This window comes from Oreochromis niloticus, linkage group LG17, assembly GCF_001858045.2.
Source record: "Oreochromis niloticus isolate F11D_XX linkage group LG17, O_niloticus_UMD_NMBU, whole genome shotgun sequence".
NCBI classification, from domain to species: Eukaryota; Metazoa; Chordata; class Actinopteri; order Cichliformes; family Cichlidae; genus Oreochromis; species Oreochromis niloticus.
In genome coordinates, this window is record NC_031981.2 from 28,717,013 (window position 1) to 28,735,342 (window position 18,330).

The window sequence follows — 18,330 nt, forward strand, 5'->3', positions numbered from 1 at the left end:
GGTTCTGGAAGAATGTGGTGAAAAAAACCTTTTTCCTCATCTTGAAAGCCATATGCTTGACACATGTGTTGAAGCGAACCACATTCATGTTCTTGTGAAAATGGCCTCCACATGGTACTGCAAAGTCAGATTTAGTCACTTAGCAAGAAGAAAAAATGTAATAGCAAAAACGGGCAAGTTGGTTCGCAGACAGATGACCAAACTGATCCATTTTTATGGGGAGTAATGTGCGATACCCGATGCCTTTTAGGGCTGAATGATTTATTGACATTATTTCAGATTGTTCGAACATATTGTATTTTAGATTAGAATTGAAATACATATAATATATACTTACTAACTAAACATATGGTAAAAGAATATAACAAAGAATATAACAAATTTTGATTTAAATTACAATAAATCACTAGTATTTAAAATTCAAAAAGTTAACATATAATGATAGTTAATAAATTGTTATTGTTTAAATTTTTTTATTGTATTGCTGATGTGTATGAAGTATATGTATATCTGTACCTTGTTCTGTCTTAGTTTGTCTTGTTTGCCAAGTATGTCTTGTCCCGTGTTCCCACTCATGGCCCGCACCTTGTCGTGGTGAGTGGGCTTTCAACTAAGATGGGCTGTCATTCTGTTGTCATATGTTGAAAAGAAAGCAAAATGCTACTTTTTACTACTGAGATTAAATGTATTCATGTTTAAATACTGTGGATAATGTAATCTAAAGAAGTAGTCAGGGAGTGGTCCTTCTCACATTTCCTTCATCCAAGTTTTTGCACTTGTCTGTCTGCCTCTGTTCTAGGTTCAGTGGACATGCAGATGAGATGCTTCTGGGACGAGATGTGAAACATCTTCAAGACACTTAAAGAAGTCCAGATGCTTTTCTTTCCAAGTTCTTTAGACTACAATGATCTGGTGGACTGAGAAACTTCACAGACACACTGATTAATCCTTGCCAAATATCAGCTTAGTAGAATTGTATAACAAAATGTGCTAAACGTCATACATACAATTTAATTATTCTCCCCTCTGTCTGTTTTTTGTTTTGTTTTTTTCATTTTCTTTAGGAGCCGTCTTCAGATTGAGACCTCAGTGGCAGTTAACGAAGATGGACATGCCATCTATTTGAAATACTGACTTTAAAAAAAAAAAAAAAATTATTATATTTGTCATGCAGACTGGGGGGAGCCAGGATCAAACCACCAACCTTCCAATCAGAAGATGACCAGCTGTTATTCCTAAACTACAGCCACCCCAAACTAACAATATAAGTCTTTCTTTAGTAATTCATAGAATAACAATGAATTTGAAAAATACAAAGGCTAATACACCACATTATGTTTCTTAAGAGAAACATTGTAAAAAGATTTTTATTAAATGCATTGCTGTTTGTGATTCATATTGCTTGCCGGAAGCTCGTCCTTGGACGGCCTGCTGGGCGGGAGAGCACACCTGTGTAACATGTCTTGATAAAAAGAGGAACGGAATGTTCCAGTAAGATAGCCACATACTGTTGTATAGTCATTTTTCTGAGAAGAGCGAAAATACGCCGCCCTGTTGTGTGGGCACCAGTGACTATAAATGCACGAATAAAAAGGTACACTGTGTGACTCTCACTTGAGACGTTCACCCATGTACATGTGATTAAGTATTTTGTCTCACTGTGTTTCTGTTTGCCTTGGCAGACTTCTGTTTGGGATTTTCCCTTAACAAACATGCAACCTCATGGAACAGTAATATGTTGAGGACAACAGTCACTGTCTTAATATACATATAATTGGCTTCTCTTAAAATTGTTATCCTGCTAGTGATAGAACTTACGTGCAACTTTTACTGTTATTTCACTGTCCTAGCACAAGTGCTATGTATTTAATTTCTAAAGTTGTTAACCGTAGACTGCAGCTTCTTTTATTTTATGAAAGGTTTAGATGGAATTTTCTTGCATGTTGTCTTTAACAGGATTCAATAAAACAGTGTCATGAAAAGCAATGGTCTTTCTAAACAGTCTGAAAATTTGCTGAATGTAAAATGCAATATTAAATCGAAATCATGCATGTCAGAGATGATTTAAAAATATTTATTACAAGAACATTCAGCAGTAACAAATTTAGAAGAGAATGACAGCAAAAGAAAGAACAGGGGGAATAATTGTGAAATCACTGAAAAGTGTGATGGCTGCTCTGTCATTTAAAGAAAAATTAACAAATGAGTTTAAAGCAGAAAAAAACAGCATAAAGAATAAAATTCCTGATTCAGATTTTGCTGCCAAAATGTTAGTGGAAAGTCGAAAGCCAGCATCACCCTACCGGATTTGGTCTTTCAGACACAAGGCAATATTTAAAAATAAATCATTTCCCAAAGGGGTGAAATGAACTCCATCATGCAAAAACTGGTCAGGATTTCTATGCTTTATCTGAGGATGATGTACAATACAACCACAAACCGACAGAATAAAAGTAGTCATCACACTGTTTACAAAGCGTCGAGCCTTGTCCACCTTCTTTGGATTAACACGCCTCCACTGGCATCGCTGGGTGATGGCAGAGAAAATGATTTTCATCTGCGGGAACTGCTGGTGGAGATCACGCAAGTCCTGCTTGATTGCTGCCACAAGCCTGACGCTTTTGACATTGCCAAGGTCATTTCCACCACAGTGGATCAACAGGACATCAGGTATCACTCTTCCTTGAAGGCATTGGAAGAGAAAAGGGATCAGGTTTTGCCAAACCATCCCACCCCTGCCAAACCACTGGACCTGCGCATCCAGACCTAGGTTGGTCCCGATGGTCTCCCTCGCTCGTGCTTCCCCTCGGCGGATGCAGCTGTCCCCAATGATGAAGATCATAGTTTCTGTTGATTGTGAAATTAATAAACAATTTTGTATAAAATGAGTTGCTGATTTTTTTTTACATTTCTTTTTGGTAAAAGTAATATTCACTGTTTTTGAATTAACAAAGCTGTAGTGTCACTTTATAATACATTTTTTTTTTAAATTTAAACACACTTAGATCTTTAAGAAGTTGAAATAACAACCCATAATATTCCACTTACTCTTTGCTTGGGCAGAAGATCAATATACATTTGAAAAAGCAGCGGTGTATTAATTGCCAATTGCTAGCATGTTGAGACACGATGATCCTAACCATAAAATATACTGATAATGTAGCTATTCACCATGTTTTAACAGGTATGTTGTTACTGATTTTAAAAATTTACTTGGGGGGGGGGTTCAAGGTATGAATTTGTTGTAATTACCTTGTTTTAACGGGTCCTTCTCTTTTGGAAAAATTTGCGTAGCGCAAGCAGCGGGAAAAAGGACATGCTACGTAAAAGTTAAGAGGGGGGTGTAACGACGTATGACTGTGGGCGGGAGTTCCATGCCACCGCTCCACCTCAAGTCACTACTGCACAGACTCTGGCTCCAAATTTGCAAGATGGCAGCCTCCACAAGCGGGATATTTTGGCTTCATTTTTGCACAATGGGAAGAGGCGGGGTCGCATCGTCCATGTTTTCTACAGTCAATGTTCGTGACCGACACATCACTAATAAGCATAGAGCAAACAGAGAAAATAACTAAACTGAGGCTACGTCCACACGTACCCGGGTATTTTTGAAAACGCAGATTTTTCTATGCGTTTGCACCTTTCGTCCACACGTAAACGGCGTTTTCGGTCACTGAAAACGGAGATTTCTAAAAATGCCTGCCAGGGTGGATATTTTCAAAAACTCCGTTTTTGCATTTACGTGCGGACAAGGAAAACGGAGAAAACGCAGCGCCAAAGGTGTGCGCCTTTTTTGACGTCACACAGTGCGCCACGTTATTGTTTTGGTGAAATTAATTTCTACAATACTGTTACTGTTAATTGTACTCTCTGCAGTGTTTAAATGCTTACATATACACACACAGTTACTGTCCCTCCACACATACGACTCGGTTCTGCTTCTATGCCCCATCTTTGTTTACTATTTCCTACCGAGGCGTCTAGACTTCTGATTGGCCAACACTTCTACACGGTTAGGAATATATCGCCACCTGTTGCTTTGGCATGTTCTTAGCAGCGTTTTCCTTCAGGGATTATTTTTTAAAACGAAAACGGAAAATCTCCGTTTTCAAAAATACCCATGTACGTGTGGACGTAGCCTGAATCAATTTCAGCTTTTGTTTTTATTATGGATATTTCATTAATAATTAAATGTCATTATCTGTATCTTTACCACACAGGTGTATATACTGTAGGGTCAGTGGTTCTGAAACTTTTTACATCATTCCCCACATGGGAGGAAGAATTTTTTCACGCCCCAGCTAAACAGAACAATAACAGAAAAGCCTAGATGCAACTTTATTTAGATTTAGATTATTCACAACGAATCCTTCAGTAATTTTTGTTTTAAACAAACAACTTTCATGTCAAACAACTATGTGTAACTTTTGTCACTAGACTGCTTCATTAGTCTGCACCACTTCTTCAAAAAAGCAACAGATTAAACAGAATGTAAACATTGCCAAACATGGAAAAATAAAGTTCAGTCTTAGTCTTAGTCTAAAAAAAAAGGAAAGAAATCCAGAAACTTGTGAACAGAGATGAAATATATATAATTTAGTGAGAGTTTAATACTATTCACTCTTATTGGCTGCAGTGAGCCTGTTTTTGACTCTGCCTCCATTACAACCAACTAGACGTGGAAGCAATGAACTGTTTTAGTAAAAATGTAAAATATTATACATTTATTGTTCTCACGTGTTATCGGACGGGATTATTTCAATAAACCAAGGACATTTTGACTGATAATTATTTGTATTCTTCTGTAACTGTACAGAGCTAAAACCTCAAAAATTTCAGATGATTCTATTCCGGCTGTCGACTTACATGGGCGTCTGCCGCAAATTTCTTTGTTCCGCCAAAAAAGTGACTCCAATGTCAAACATTAGTTCTGCATGAATTTTCTGCCAAGTAACTTGCACCTTACCTGTCAGTCTTGTCCAGTCTTGATATAAGAAATGGGAGAACTGAGAGCTATTATTTTAATCAGCCTGTCTCAGTTCTTTTAACTCCTCAGTTTCTTAATGTGGTAACATGTGAATATGTTTACTGTCAGCATTTTAATCACTGTTGTCTATGGAAGCCTGTTTCCGCCACTAAAAAAAAAAGTTTCCATAACTCAAAATTTCGAGAAAAGTAGCTCGAAATGTTGACTTACTTTTATCAAAACTTTGAATTAATAACTCGAAATTTCGAGTTAGTGCTGCCAATCAATAATCTACGTGAATGATGTAATTTCCTTGTTACCCGGAAGCTGAAGCCCTCAGCTACAAATGCTACAGCTAAGCTACCAGTATTACAGCCAGTCATGCATGCACAAATTGCTGATTATTTTCAGTGTGGCTTCACAAATGATGAAATCCTTGTGTTATTAGCTGAATCACATGGCGTTACTATCAGCAAATGTACTCTCGAAAGCGCCAATTTGTTGCGATCAGGTTTTCCACGTAGATTACTGATTGGCAGAGCGAACTCGAAATTTTGAGTTAATAAGTCGAAATTTCGAGTTAATAAGTCAAATATTTGAGAAAATAAGTCAAACTTTTGAGAAAATACGTCGAAATTTTGAGTTAATAAGAGTTATGGATACTTTTTTTTTTTTTTAAAGTGGCGGAAACAGCCTTCCACAGTTGGCCCTGTAGGAAAAGTGCACTTTGTGCAAGTTTCACATTTCCTCGGGGTGTACTGGGGGGAAGAAAGGAACACAAAACTTTTTTTTAGAAGCTGCAGGTTGCAGCCATTGCTCTAACACTGTATAAATGTAACAGGGCTCAGTATTGGTTCTAATAGTCTAAGCAGCTTCAAGCTTTATTTATGAAGATAAGATAAGATAAGATAAGATGGCCTTTATTAGTCCCACAGGTGGGAAATTTGTTTTGTTACAGCAAAAGTGCAAAGTTATGTAGCAGAAATTAGAAAACACTGGAATGCAATAAAATACAATAAAATAAAATAAAATACTATATACAATAGAATAAAATAGAATAGAATAATATATACAATAGAATAAAATAGAAATACAAATACTATATACAACTGAGTAGGAAAATACAAAAACACAACTTCGTCAGAAGAAGAATTGCACGTATAGCAGTCTTATTGCACATGTGTGGGTTTGTGTGTTTGATCAGCTGCAAAAGTCTTTATTGTAGAGTCTGACAGCAGTGGGGAGGAAAGACCTGCGAAATCTCTCCGTCCCACACCGTGGGTGCCGCAGTCTCCCACTGAAGGAGCTGCTCAGTGCTGTCACAGTCTCATGCATGGGGTGGGAGATGTTGTCCAACAGGGATGACAGCTTAGCCACCATTCTCCTGTCACTCACCACCTCCACTGGGTCCAGAGGGCATCCTAGAACAGAGCTGGCCCTTCGGATCAGCCTGTTCAGTCTCTTCCTGTCCCCAGCAGAGATGCTGCCCCCCAGCAGACCACACCATAAAAGATGGCTGAGGCCACCACAGAGTCATAGAAGGTCTTCAGGAGTGGGCCCTCCACTCCAAACGACCTGAGTCTCCGAAGCAGGTACAGCCTGCTCTGCCCTTTCCTGTAGAGGGCGTCTGAGTTATGAGTCCAGTCCAGTTTGTTGTTCAGATGAACACCAAGGTACCTGTAGCTGTCTACAGCCTCGATGTCCATACCTTGGATGTTCAGTGGTTGCAGTGGAGGATGCTTGTGCCTGCGGAAGTCTACCACCAGCTCCTTGGTTTTACTGGCGTTGATCTGGAGGTAGTTCAGCTGGCACCAGTCCACAAAGTCTTGAGTCAGTCCTCTGTACTCCTTGTCGTCCCCATCAGTGATGAGGCCGACTATTGCAGAGTCATCAGAGAACTTCTGCAGGAAGCACTGGGTGGAGTTGTGGGAGAAGTCTGCAGTGTAGATGGTGAAGAGGAACGGAGCCAGAACCGTTCCCTGTGGGGCCCCCGTACTGCAGACGACCCTGTCCGACACACAGCCCTGAGTCCTCACATACTGTGGTCGGTCGGTGAGGTAGTCCAAAATCCAGGTAGTGAGGTGATGGTCCACTCCAGAGTTCTCCAGCTTGTCCTTCAGAACCGAGGGAAGAATGGTGTTGAAGGCACTGGAGAAATCAAAGAACATGATTCTCACAGTGCTCCCAGCGGTCTCCAGGTGAGCAAGGGAACGATGTAGGAGGTGAATGATGGCATCATCCGCTCCAATGCCAGGCTGGTAGGCAAACTGAAGTGGGTCCAGTGATGAGCTCACAAGGCGCCGAAGCTGAGCCAGGACCAGCCGCTCCAGGGTCTTCATCAGGTGGGACGTCAGAGCCACCGGCCTGTAGCTGTTGAGGTCCTTGGGGCGTGAAGTCTTTGGCACTGGAACAACACAGGAAGTTTTCCAGAGCTGTGGGACTCTTCCCAGCCTCAGGCTCAGGTTGAAGAGGTGCTCCATCACACCACACAGTTGGTCCGCGCAGGACCTGACGACCCTCGAGCTGATGCCATCTGGACCCGCTGCCTTCTTGGCTTTAATCCTCCTCAGTTCCCTCCGAACCTGGGTGGTTGAGAGAGACAGGCTGGAGCCTTGTGTTGAGTGTGTATTGGATGCTGTTGTTGGGGGTGGGGAGGAGTGAGCAGGGTGAATAGAGGAGGTGTGAAGTGTCTGAGGTGTCAGAGGTGGAACAGCAGCAGTGGGGGTGGGTGAGTCTGCAGCCGATGTTGGAGACTGCCTCATGGCTGAATCAAATCTGTTGAAGAAATGATTCAGTTCATTTGCCCACCTCACATCCCTCCCAGGCAGAGAGTTCTGATGTTTGTGGCCTGAGATGGTTCTGAGGCCTCTCCAGACTTCACCAACATTGTTTTGCTGAAGCTGGTTCTCCATCTTCTGCCTGTAGCTGTCCTTCCCATTCCTTATCAGTCCCCTAAGCTCTCTCTGCACCCTTTTCAACTCCTCTTTGTCTCTGGATTTGAAGGCCCTCCTCTTCTGCTTGAGGACAGCTTTAATTTCTGAAGTAATCCAGGGTTTGTTGTTGGAGAAACACCGTACAGTCCTGGTAGGTACGGTGTTATCCACACAGAAATTAATATAGTCAGTAATGCATGTAGTAAGGCTGTCGATGTCCTCTCCGTGGTCGTCACAGATCACCTCCCACACAGTCGACTCAAAACAATCCTTAAGAGCCTCCTCGCTCTCCTCCGACCATCTCTGCACTGTGCGGGTGGCTGGTGGCTCCCTGCGCACTAAGGGCTCATACACAGGGACAAGGTGCACCAGGTTGTGATCAGATCTGCCTAGGGGAGGGAGAGGTGATGAACTGTATGCCTCTTCAGCATTGGCATACAGTAAGTCCAGTGTTTTATTGTCTCTGGTTGGGCAGGTCACATACTGGGTGAAGGTGGGCAGTGTGGAGTCCAGTGAGGCATGATTGAAGTCCCCTGATATTATGAGAAGGGCTCTCGGAGATTGTGTTTGCAGTCTGCTGACCACAGAGTGGAGAGAGTCACAGGCTGCATCCGCGTTGGCCGAGGGGGGGACATACGCTGTTATCGCGATAACATGCGAGAATTCCCGGGGCAGGTAGTATGGACGCATGCTAACGGCTAACAGCTCAATGTCTCTGCTGCAGAGTTGTTCTTTTACAGTGATGTGCCCAGGGTTACACCATCTGTCATTCACAAACACTGCCAGTCCCCCTCCTTTCCTCTTACCGCTCTCTCTCGTCCTGTCCGCTCGCAGCATCTGGAATCCCGGTAGTGTCACGCTCGTGTCCGGAGTTAGCGGTGTTAGCCACGACTCCGTTAGCATCATGATGCTACATTGCCGGTACTCCCTCTGTGACCAGGTTAGCGACGTTAGCTCATCCATCTTATTGGGCAAAGATCGTACATTTCCAATAATTACAGAAGGAAGAGATGGTCGATAACGTCTCCTTCTCGGGCGACGGCGCTCCTTCCCAGCACGACACCCCCGTCTTTTCTTCCTCAGTTCACTGGGAATGTCGAGTCTGTCCGCCGGCAGTACCGCTGCGGGACGCAGCGCTAACAGCTGATCCCTACTGTAAACAAAGGATCCCTGCTCTGGGTCCCCAGACACGGGTGAAAAAAATAGAAAAAAACTAAGAAAAACAACCAGAACTAGCACAAAACGGTAGAACATGGTTGCAGAGTCTAATTACTAATACGTTAGTTATAAAAATTACTAGAAGAAAAAAGATAAGAAGGAAAGAAACTCAGAATGAGCAGAGCTGCTGTAACAGGCTGCCGCACACGGGGGGCGCCGGAAGTAAGAAAAAGAGCACAGCAGCACAGCAGCTTATAAAACACAAAGCTAACTTGTACTGCTGCAATGTAAAATTTTAATAACGGGTTACGTGTGGTAATGCTAGTGTTAGCTGTGTTAGCACTACCTTCAACAGGCAGTCAGACTGAGTAAACAGGCGCATAAAGGTTCAGCTCTCCGTTTCACTGCAGGGTCCCTTCATTCTTCACATACCCGTGTCCCGAGGCTGAACGGCCTTTGTACAAGCACACACTTTCTTAGCAGGGCAAAACTATGAGCACAAACAGCAGTGTAGAAAAATCCAGGCAGCCACTCAGTGTCTGTCCAACCTCCTTACATCCCACAGTGTGACTATTTTGCATTGCAGCAAGATTTTTAAAAGAATCCAGCTGCTATTCCAAATGTTAATCCGTGAGCTAACAGGAAAGGGAAATGGATTTTAAAAAACATTTTGAAAATCTGTTTTTTAATTTGGAATTCGAAAATGGTTTTTGAAATGAGGTTTTTTAAAAACATTTTCAAAATCATTTTTTTCATTTGAAAATTATTTAATTATTTCAGGAAATTATTTCCCTTTTATCACATAAACACAGTGTGATTATCGGTGGGGATGTTACGGAGGACAGCACATGCTGTCACGACCTGTAGTGGTTAAAAAAATAATATTGGTTCAGGAGATTTAGCAACACTGCTAGAGATTCCCTGCTTTAGCCGAAAAGGGCCTTGGATCCTTCTGGTTTAAAAAACGGTCCAGGATAGTCATGTTCGATTTGTGAACGAATCGTTCAATACTCGAGAATCACTTTACTGACTCGTGAATCATGATTGACAAGCGCAACTGACTCACTGACTCATCCCTGTTGCTGTTAGCAAGCTAATTCCATTAGTAGAAATATATCTAGCTTAGAATTAAAATTGTGGGGAAAAAAACAACAGCCAGTTTCTTAACAAAAACATTTCTGCTCTGAACTGGAAGAAAAAACCCTGAGTAGAAGCTCACATCAAGACAATAGCTCCTCGGTTCACAGTAGTATCGCTCAGCTAGCATGCTAACAGCACATTTGAGTTACTCACCCCCTCCCTTGCTGTGCTGAATCATAGCATAAGCGAATCACTCAGGACTCACTAACCCCCTCCCTCCTGGCTCACAGCTCAAACGAGTTGAACGAATCACTGACTCACTCACCCCCTCCCTCCTGGCTCACAGCTTCTTCTTCTTGGTTGGCAACCAATGTTAAGGCACTTTACCGCCCCCTGGCTCACAGCTCAGTGGACATTTAGATGAGAAAATATATATTTGACACATTTAAGGAAAATACCAATAAAATAAAATAAAAATAAATAAATGTTCCCTTTAGAATTTTTTTTGCTCTAAAAAAATAGTTGTTTTCTTTTACAATCATTCATCTTAGCAGTAGGATTTATATTAAAAGAGAAACAAATTAAGCTTGAGTGAAAATATACATTTTTGCACTCTCTGGTCAACTGACTCAGTGACTGAAATGACTCAAGAAATCCGATTCACTTTGGTGAGTGACTCATTAAAACTCGATTCAGTAAAAAGAATCGAATTTACCATCACTAGTCACTGCAGTGGACAGCTTATTCAAAGGCTGTTTTCTTGTATTTGTGTGAGTGTTGATGGTATACTTGCACATAAACCTCTACATTGGACACTGATGTGTCACTCCATACCCTGCCACCCACTGGTCGTTTAATATTACTATAGATGTATGACGTATTTCATTGTAATTACTGTTATTTAACCCTGTCATGCATGAATTATGACAACCTCAATCAGGATTTTTTCTTAAGTATTTTTATTCATCTTTTCATGCCTAAAGATGAATGCCTACAGCACTGTTTCAGTCTCTTCGATTCACCCCTCTGCCTCTTCTAGCATCAACTTCTTAACTCATCTTTAATATCTGCGTATTGTTTGTTTTTGTCTTTCCTAAAGTCACAAATTGCTTTCAAGATATTCAGGAGGGTGGGCTCATCCGTATCCATGCCCTCTGTGGCTAACCTTGGCTCAGGAGAGTAGCTCCTATCTACGTGGCTTTTCTCTGTCTGCGTTGTGCCTCTCATGCTTCTTGTGACTACCCGTTTCCTCCCCTATTATCAAAAAGAGTACCATAGGGTGGTTTAAACCAAATAGGGAAAAAAAAAGTTTAGATTGTCATTCTCTTGTGGAACCGGAAGTCCGCAATTTTGCTAGTTTTTACAAATTTTTTCTGTCTCTCCCATTGTCCTCTTCATCGTCATCCTGTTTTCTCTTCTTCTGTCCTGCTTCTGGTCAGTTGATGTAGAGGGTGATGGCACCTTGTTTTCATTTTACTCATCCTCAGAGGTCTGACAGTTTGTTGCCTGAATTGAAGAACCTGAATCGCTTCTTGTTCATCTTGTGACTGTCACCATTATCATTTTCCTCTCTTTGGCACCTCCTGGAGCTTTCAGGCTCTGGGCTGGAGGACTCAAAGTCTGGGGCATTAATCACAGGACCACTTTCATCAGCTTCCTCTCTAGGAGGGCTCCTGGATCCTTGAGGTTCTGGGATGATGGGTATTAACTCTAGGACATTATCATCAGATTCACCTCCAGTGTCACTTTCATTTTTACTGCCAGAATCAGTGTTGCTTTCCCAGATCCACCACATTTCATCAGCCAACTGATCTTCTGCTTCCCAGGGCAGATTATCGTCCATGTTGACTGCTGGTAGAGGAACACCTTGGGGGTCCCAGGGATCTTTTGCTAAACTGGCCAGGTTTTTTTCTATGGCAACTGCTGGAACAGGTGGCGTTTCATTGTCCCAGGAACCTGCTCCCACAGCTGGATTTATTCCTATACCAGCTGGTAGCATAGCTAGAGCAACGTGGTCCACTGGTGCCTCTACCTCAATATTCCCAAGCCATAGAATATCATAAAAAATTTCAATCAGTTTCCAGGCTGTCTTCATTGAACAGACCACGCATTATACTAGCCCAGAGCAAACTCATCTCTGGACTTACTGCATTGTATTGTTCATAGCACTCCACTAAATGAAGCAGCGGGCGAAATCTTAGCCCCACATCTAGAACAGAGAAATATTTTATAGTTAACACTTATGATGAGAGAACAGTCCACAAATTCCAATATGTGCTATATTACACGCAATATAGGTGCAGCTGAAAACTACATAGGTTACTATTGCATACAATGCAGTTTATGAAAGATTTTCCCATCAAATCAAACACAGCTGTGATGATCTTACTAGCTTTGTTCAGTGTTTAAATGTTTTCCTCAGGCCACAGTCACTTTGACCTGTCTTAGTCATTTTCATAAATATTTTAATGTCATTTTTTTCACTTTACAAAGCAATTCAATCTTTAAATCAAGTTGAAAATAGCATGCAGCACAAGAATTTAAAGAAGCCTGTGAAATATCCCTGCCTAGAGAAAAACATGTATATTCTCCAATTCCCCATTGGTGGTCACAAAGCAGTTGATGTACCGGGAAAAACATTGTACCAAACGGAGGTATCTAGACTGTGTGACTGAGGCCTTTACGAGCTTTTGAAAGCGGCATGTGTTGCAACAAACTGTCAAACTGATAATACATCAGAAAATTGAAATGAGATGTTCTTTGGTTGGGGCCGTTGATCACACCGTCTCCGCTATCCATTTTACATATGTTTAAATCCACCGGACTGCAGGAAAGTGACCAGTAAAGCTGACAAACTTAAACTGGCTGTTTAAAATTTTGACTGTAGAAAGTCGTTAAAATAGTTGAAAAGTTCAAAAGTTTTCTGTTGTAGCTGTTAACATGCAAAGTGACTATAGACAAATCTCTAATCTGTGCTGCAATAAACGTGGCTAAATGTTTTCCACATAGCGTTGTCATGGATATATGGGGTTCTAACGATGACTCGTGAAGTCATACTGGACGTCAGATTCAAATGTGATGTCAGTGCTTTAAAGTTGGACTTTATTAAAAAAATATATTTTTATTTACTTATCATGTTTTTTATAAATTCATAAAGTGTGCCTATGCAATAGCACACTTATTACTATTCGCCAGATTTATTATTCTTATTGTGTAAATGCTGTAAGGCATGATTGGTCACCAAAGCCTGCTGATTCTTACGGTGAAAGAATGATATCGATTGTTCATAAAGTTTCCGAGTTACAAAACGTTGTTTGAGAGCAAGCCAGTGCAGTCTCTTCAGTTATGGTACATTACAAGTCATATATCATTAATAATTCATATTTTAATTATGATTTGTCAAGACCTGAAGATTCCCCCATCTGTTCTGAACAAAACGGTCCAAGAATGACCTCTCTAGTCTCTACGGTTTGGAAATTATGACCTTTTTTTTTTTTTTTTATAGGAATCCTCAATATCAGAAATAGATTGCAGAAAGCCTGTGTCTCTGTCTGTGTTTCTGTGTGCGTAAGGGGTGGAGCAGGTGCTAGTGGTGTGCGATACTGCATATTTTGGTATCGATCCGATGCCCATTAAATACGGGCCGGTATTTAATAAATAAGGTGGATGCGTCATTGAATTGCTAAATCTTAATTAATTTTCATGACCTTAAGTGTTTTTTGTGTTTTTATTATTAAATAGTTGAAACCCAGGACATAATTAGGACAAAGTTTATAATTAAATAGAAAATGCTTTATTATTGTGGCTGGTCTGCGATGCCGCTGCAGGTGAGATGGACTCACCTGCACAGCATCTACAATCACGCCTCACCGGCTTAAAACCTGTGCTCTGCTTTTGTTGTTGTTGCTGGTGGTGATGTGTACGACTGGCAGCGGAAGAGCTACAGCCGTTGAATGTACTGTTACAGCAACGGTTTGATTATTGTAAGAATAAATGATGCTGCGAAGCATGAAAATGCCATCGGGTCTGCCGTGGCGGTTTAGTTATCAAGTTTTTTTTGTTTTTGTTTTTTTAAAGAAAAATCTTAAATAGTGCACATGAATCAGTAAATAAGTTAAAACAAGTACTGTTGAGAAACTATAATACAAAAATTACAATTAAAATTCTAAACAACAAAAACAAGTGGTGAAAATATATGTAAACAACTTAACAACCCCCAAAGCGTCTAAGTCACGTGACAGCGCAAGATCTAACCACAAGGGGGAGTGGGAGCAAAGTGTGCCTGCTCTGCGCTGACACAGGAGCGGCAAGTCCGGCGACCTGGCTGTTTTGTCTTTACCAAAAGCACAGCATCGCAAACAAGAGCAGAACTTAAAGTAAAGAATCGATCTCACCAGGTTAGTATCGATCCGATACCGATGCCGACTTGGTATCGATACAATCGATATTTGGACCGATCCGCCCACCACTAGCAGGTGCAGCTGTTTGAGCGGGAAAGAAGCGGCCTCTCTGGTGGATTCAGATTTGTCACGGCGAGTGAGATGAGCCGTGTGGAAATAATAAAGGAGGATCCAATCGCAGGCAGTAGTGAAGGTGAAAGGGTGGTTTATTAAACACAAAATAAAAATGGACAAAAGGCGAATGGAACAAAGACTAAACTATACTAGGAACAAACTGACTACAGAACACGAACCTGAACATGAATGAGAGCGAGCAGAAACAGATGGCGGTAGACAGCAGGGAAACACACAGATGAAGCAGGGTGGACGGACCAGCAACTACAAAGACAGAAGACGCGACTTAAATACACACAGAGAAACACAGGGAGATTACACACAGGTGGGGAACACAGCTGGGAGTAATCAACAAGACAGACAGAGGTAAAACTGAACACACTCACATGTGACGCAGACCTTCACAATAAAACAGGAAACAAGAACACAACACAAAGACGCGGACCTGACACTGAGAGACAGACAGAAAATGACACATGGAACTAAACCCACACAAAACATGAGAACACAAATCCTAAACACAAATAAACAGAAACATGGAACTCAAATAATAATCTGTCACCATCATAATCATCACCACCACCAGTATACAGGAAAAATCCATCATTCAAAACCAAAACATAACAACTCCAAAAAGCTGGGTCGAACCGACCCAGAACCATGACAAGATTGAGCAGATCCAATCTGTTTGACTGACATAGATACACACAGGCCACACTATTAACAGCCCTTGTTTACTTGATGCTCAGTTTGTGTGTCTCTTTGTGTGCATGCGGGTGTTTGTGTCTGTATTTGTAAACATTGTTAGCCATGTAATTTTTACATTAGTTGTATGTTTCTGCTGACTGTTCTCTCTTGCTTTTCTAAAGTTTCTGCCAATTTGTCTTAGTTGAACAGCAAGTAGTTTTGAGGGAACTTTAGCTTGTTTAGCTTATTTCAGCTAGTCATTTTGCTTTTCCAAAATTGCTGCTAAATTATAGTATTTCTGCTAAGTTACTGCATTTTTGCTAAATTATAGTATTTCTGCTATGTTATAATATTTGTGCTAAGGTATTATATTTCTGCTAAATCACAATATTTTTGCTAAGATGTTATTTTAATGCTCCATGTCACAAATACATTGCAGAAAACCTGCGTCTCTGTCTGTGTTTGCGTGTGTGACGGGTGCAGCAGTTGCAGCTGTTTTGACAGGAACAATTACACAGCCTCTCTGATTGGTGTATTCAAATTGAGCAGATTCAGACAGATTGGCTGGCATAGAAACACACAGGACACTCCATGCTCTATGTGTGTGTGTGTGTGTGTGTATGTTTTTGTGTCTGTGTTTATTTTTGCGTCCATGTTTGTACAGATTTTTAGCTTGGACGTGGGTAATGTGTCTCTGTGTTTCTGTGTGTGTTTGTGTGTGTGTGTGTGTGTCCATATTTGGCCATTTTGCTTTTCTAATATTTCTGCTTAAGTTATGACTTTTCTGCTAAATTATAATACTTCTGCTACTATATATACATTTCTACTAAGTTATACTATTATGCTATTGTATATTAAGTTATACAGTTACACTATTTCTTCCAAGTTGTTATTTTTGTGCTAAATATTAACATTTCTGCTGAATTATAATACTCCTGCTATGTTGTACTATTTCTGCCAAGTTACTATGTTTCTGCTAAGTTCTGCTATGTTATAGTATTTCTGCCAAGTTCTTATGTTCCTTCCAAGTTATTGCATTTCTGCTAAGTTGTTATGCTTCTGCAAAGGTAAGTTCAGCTACTTTTCAAATACTGACTTCAGCTTCTTCAGCTATTTTCAGCAGACAGTTTCAGCCGCGCAGCATTCACACAGCAGTTTCGCAGGAAATGCATATTTTTCTAGTCCACTTTTGAGTTCAGACATTAGCACTCTCAAGAGCTTTACACCTCTAGCCAGCCTGCCTATCATTATATTTGACAATAATCAGATTGATGTCAGTATTGTCAATATGCTGGTAGAAAAATAAAAAGGATTAAAGAGATTCATTTCATTGCAAATCTGTATACTGACAGTTTCTATATTTTCAAATGTTATCTCTCATTCTCTGAGAAAACAGTCTAAATTATGTTTTTTTAGGTTTATTTTTTCTGTCTCTTTCCAAATTGACTGTGTAATACTAGTATTGATCTACGCTGACTCTTTTTCTTTCTCCTCTGTTTAATGTAATTGATTTCAAAGTAAAAGCCATACAAAAGCCTTGGAAAACACTGTGCTCAACCTTTTTTTTTCTTGTTTAGATATGTTGCTTAGGGTGAATAAAATCATTCTTATATGCGTGCCATTCACAGTGTGCAAATTTTCATATGTTATTTAGTTCTAGCTGTCTGGATCTAAGCCTGAGCAAAACTGGCATTCAGTCATATTTCAGGAACTTGTTTGACTTGGTTTTAATTGTTTAAAATCTTACCTAACCTAACCTTTTTTTTCTTTTATTATTCTTTGTGTGTGTGTGTGTGTGTGTGTGTGTGTGTGTGTGTGTGTGTGAGTGAGTGAGTATGTTTGGTCAGTGCAGATGAACCTACTGACAAAATGATCTGTGTCAGTCTGATCTCAGTAGATTCAATACATCTGTTAGTGGGGTCTTTTGATTGTTGTTATTACCAAGGATTTCTAGATTTTTAAGCAGCCTTTTATATAACACAACTTGTCTGATTAAATAATTTCTTCTTAAAACTAATGCATACTGAAAATGTTTCAGTTAAATGTAAATAAAGATGAAAGAACCTAGATCCTGACATAAAGCACACACACAATGTTTCAGGAAATGAACACAGAGCTTTTACAGCCACATTGTATGGAGGTTATTAGTGTTAACAAAGAGAAGTAAATATAATATTAGTAATACTAGAAGTATTAACAGTATAGTTGTTGACTTGTTCTCGTATATATTTTGGTTACCTGTTTGGATTGTTTTCATTGCTATTGTATTCTTTGGATTTGTTGACCTTCATTACTCTTTGCTGCCACCCTGTATTTAGGTTACAACCCCCATAAGTTATGTTAAAGAGCCTTTTTGTTAATGTGTGCAGTGTCTAACATTTTGGTTCTCTACAAGCTGAAACACCTTCATTCCAGGCTTGTATGAAACTATTTGGAAAGACTGGGCTGGGTTTCCCTGGAAAACAAGTTTATTTTGTGACATTCACTGTTTGTCTCTGAGGCACTGGTGAGAGGATGTACAGTTTGCACGTGGCCCAGTCAGGAGTCCTCTTCACTATCCCCTCCATGATGAAGATTAAGATGAGCGGGAAATGAACCTCATCTTTCAGTGTGATTAATGTCCACCAAGTATAATTAAAGACTTTTAGTTAATTCCCCTGTCTCTGCTCCTCGGTAACCATTTTTAATCATTTCCTCCAGTTGCCTCTGTATAATTGAATGTCTTCATTATACAGGCTACAGCTGCTAGAATGTATGGTTGTGCAGGATGTTTTATTTAAATCTGCTTACATTTATGTTTTGAAATTCAAATGGCACCTTGGGAAACCAATTAAAAGTCCAATACGAATTTCTGAATTCCAACTAAGGTCTGTATTTAAGGCCAGTCTCTTTACATCAGCATATATTATTGCTGTTATGTTGTATTGAAAGCTAGTTTTTTTAGTTTGATCATTTAAGATTGTAAAAGTGGTCACAGTGCATCTTTGCCTTT